Source organism: Rhinolophus sinicus, linkage group LG02 (assembly GCF_036562045.2).
Source record: "Rhinolophus sinicus isolate RSC01 linkage group LG02, ASM3656204v1, whole genome shotgun sequence".
Classification (NCBI taxonomy): domain Eukaryota; kingdom Metazoa; phylum Chordata; class Mammalia; order Chiroptera; family Rhinolophidae; genus Rhinolophus; species Rhinolophus sinicus.
The window spans coordinates 134,077,168-134,080,721 of NC_133752.1; the positions used below are offsets into that span (position 1 = coordinate 134,077,168).

General features: G+C 42.5%; 1 pseudogene; it reads right to left on the reverse strand.

The window, feature by feature from the left end:
- Positions 1-1,894: 1,894 nt before the first annotated feature.
- On the reverse strand, positions 1,895-3,173 carry LOC109456557 (transketolase-like protein 1; annotated as a pseudogene).
- Between the last annotated feature and the right edge of the window lie 381 nt (positions 3,174-3,554).

Genomic DNA, 3,554 nt, shown 5'->3' on the forward strand with positions numbered 1-3,554 from the left:
GGATTAACCCATTTTGCATTACTTTCTATGGGGAAACCGTGCCTCGGTTTTCAAATGTTTCAGAACTTGGACTTCCGGAACAGATTATAGTAAAAAACCGAGGTACCACTGTATAAGTATTGCTACCCCAGCTTTCTTTTTCTTTTTCCATTTCCATTTTCATGAAATAACTTTTTCCATCACTTTACTTTCAGTCTGTGTGTGTCTTTCAATCTGAAGTCTTTTGTAGATAGCATTTGTAGGGGTTTTGTTTTCTTATCCATTCAGCCACCCCGTGTTTTTGATTGGCGCATTTAGTTCATTTACATTGAAAGCAATTGTTGATAGTTATTGCCATTTTATTATTCATAGTTTTGATCTCTTTTTTTTTGGTCTTAAAGAAGTCCCTCTAACATTCCTTGTAATACTGGTTTGGTGGTGATGAACTCCTTTAGCTTTTTCTTGTCTGGGAAGCTCTTTATCTGTCCTTCAATTTTAAATGACAGAGCCTTGCTAGATAGAGTAGTCTTGGTTGTAGGTCCTTGCTTTTCATCACATTGAATATTTTGGGCCAATGCCTTCTGGCCTGCAAAGTTTCTGTTGCGATGTCAGCTGACAATCTTATGGGAGCTCTCTTATAAGGTACTAGTTGTTTTTCTCTTGCTGCTTTTAGGATTCTCTCTTTGTCTTTAACTTTTGCTGTTTATAATGTGTCTTGATGTGGGCTTGTTTGGATTTATCTTTTTTGGGACTCTCTGTGCTTCCTGGACTTGTATGACTATTTCCTTTACCAGGTTAGGAAAGTTTTCAGCCATTATTTCTTCAAGTAGGTTGTCAATCCCTTGCTCTCTCTCTTGCTTTCTCTTCTTCTGCTACACCTATGATGTGAATGTTGTTATGCTTGATGTCTTCCCAGAGGCCCCTTCAACTACCTTCATTTTTTTTCCCTTTTGCTGTTCCAACTGGATGTTTTCTACTACCTTGTCTTCCAAATTGCTGATTCGATCATCTGCTTCATCTAGTCTGCTAGTCTTTATTCTTAGTTGCCTCTTGAAAGACCTTATCTCCAAATACAATCACACTTTGATATACTGGGGGTTAGGACTTTAACATAATAATACTTACGCATGTATATATATATATATATATATATATATATATATATATATTCATGTATATGTTTTCAAATGCTTTATTAACATTAATGTTAACTAGTATCCTTAGTAGATGAATATAATTGAGCTAACAGTTTTGTCTAATCACTGGGCAAATGAGACATTTCTGAGAACTGTAAGAGGATAGGTGAAGGCAAACATCAGAGGAAATTCCAGGGCAATTGCAGTCACACAGTACCCTGGAAGCTGCAGTTCGGATGGCAGTGCAGGAATTCTCGACCTGGGACAGCCGTGTGCAGCATGGTACTAGAGTGCTGCACCACAGCCCTGGTGGTTGCGATCTATAGTTCACATTTTCTTTACTGGAAAATACACACATTTAAGGAACTGTTATCCTACATTGATCACCTGCCCAGATATCTTTAGTCTCATCAAAAAGCTTGACCTTAGGTGGTTGTTTTTTTTAGCTATTTTGTCACTTAAAATCTTATAACCCACTTTAATGATTCAAAGAGAAGAGTTGCACTTGTGTATATAGTTATGGCTTAACAGGAAGGTAGTTAACTTGCTTTGCTTTTAAGAAGCACAAACAGTATAAATTTAAATGATGGCTTGGCAACAAGCATAAATGTACAGTAAAGAGGCCAGTCTTTTAAGACCAAAGCCAAGAGCTATTTTAGTTCATTAAGATGCATTTCATGGGCCACTGTAATGTGTCTGGCACTAATTCCAAACGTATCCAGCAGCTCACTGACTGCCCACTCTGAGGCACTTCTGGCACTGCCTGACATACCACGATGTCAGGCCCCATGGAAACAGCTGCACAGATGGCTTTTCCGGATGCCACCTTCTGGGTGGTGATCCTCCACTGTGATAATCAGGCTATCTTGTGGGGTGTGAATAAGAGCTGTTTCTGGTAGGCTGCTCCAATTGTAGCATACCCTCTTGGTATTGGCCACCAGGAACACAGCATGCTTCATGGAAAAGACATCACTTGGACAGAAAATGGTGCAGTTGGGTACATCTCAGAACATGACCAGATCCTTCAGGACTATTGGGAAGGGGCCCAACAGACACCCCCTCAGTGGGACCCAATAAGGTTGATGTTGGTTTGAGAGATGGCTCCCATCCAGATCTGATCAAATGCTCAGGTCAAAGAGGCAGCGAAAGTGTTAGCAAAAGCGATGGTCTGACCACAGGTGGTGCATCCCAGTGCCACGCTCACTATGTTTTGCTCAGCAATCGATGAAGTGCTCAGGGTGCTCCTTGACTATCTCAGAGAAGTTGGAGTTTTTGGTGTCACTGTCCAGCATAATGACTCTATCATTTGCACGGCCCAGCTTAGGGGAGCCAAACCACGTGCTTTCCAAGTAGCTACTATGTCACTGATTTTGTAAGCAGGTGGCAAGGTCATCTCTGTGTCCATGGTGTTGATTTGAGTAGAGTCTTCAATGGGGGTTTTGGTTCAAGATTCCTATTGGTGTGTATCTGGCTCTCACGTAGTTTGATCATTGTATCTGTTCCTTGTTTTGACATCGGCTTTCCATGTCAATTTTCTGCATCCTCAATGTTTGGGGTGCCCCACCCTTGAAGGTCTTAGCAACTACAGCCGTGGGCTTGTTCTTCACTTGAGTCCCTGCCAGAACACTTGGCACAGAGCCTCCACGTCGCAGCCATCCACCATGAAACTGTTCTACCCAAGGAAAGGCTCCGTAGGGCTTCTGATAGATGTCTATCCAGTGCTGGAGAGGCAAGGCGCCACTGTGGCCCAGGTGGTTCACAGAGAAGATAGCCACGAGATTATCCATACTGTAGTGGGAAGCGAAGGCCAGCACCTCCCACGGAGCCTTCCAAAGACTCGGAATCTCTCACGAGGCAGAACACCTGGGAGCCGGCCTTGTCAAAGTACTTGCCAATATATTCCATCAGGCATGTGGCCCCCAGTCCTCATCTGAGCCACCCGGTAGCCACATCAACAAAAGACAGTCTCTTTCAGAGGATGAATCGGTTGTTGTGTGGGTGCTCAGTGTCTGCTTGTTTATACCTGATGATGTGGAAGAACAGCATGGACAAGATGTCAGCAGCACATTGTGTGCTGCTGCTGTGTGTGTGTGTGTGTGTGTGTGTGTGTGTGCGCGAGGGTGGGGAATGTGGGGGAGTGGGGGAGTGGGGGGGCTCATGGCGCTGGGGCTGCTGCTTGGTGCTATGCCAACAATATTTTTGTGTGGGGACACATTTATAAAAGTATTAGGTAAAGCTATTAGAAAATAGAATTTGTATATAATAGACAATAGAGTTTAAAATAATTTGCACTAATTTATTTAGGAATGCATTTGCAATAATGAAGCCATACTAGACAGAATGTTGAAAGGTGAAAAAAGAAACAGATGAGCTATGATGGACATAAACAGAAGAGAGACAGAGAATGCAGAATAAAGACAGACGGATGATTAAAAAAAA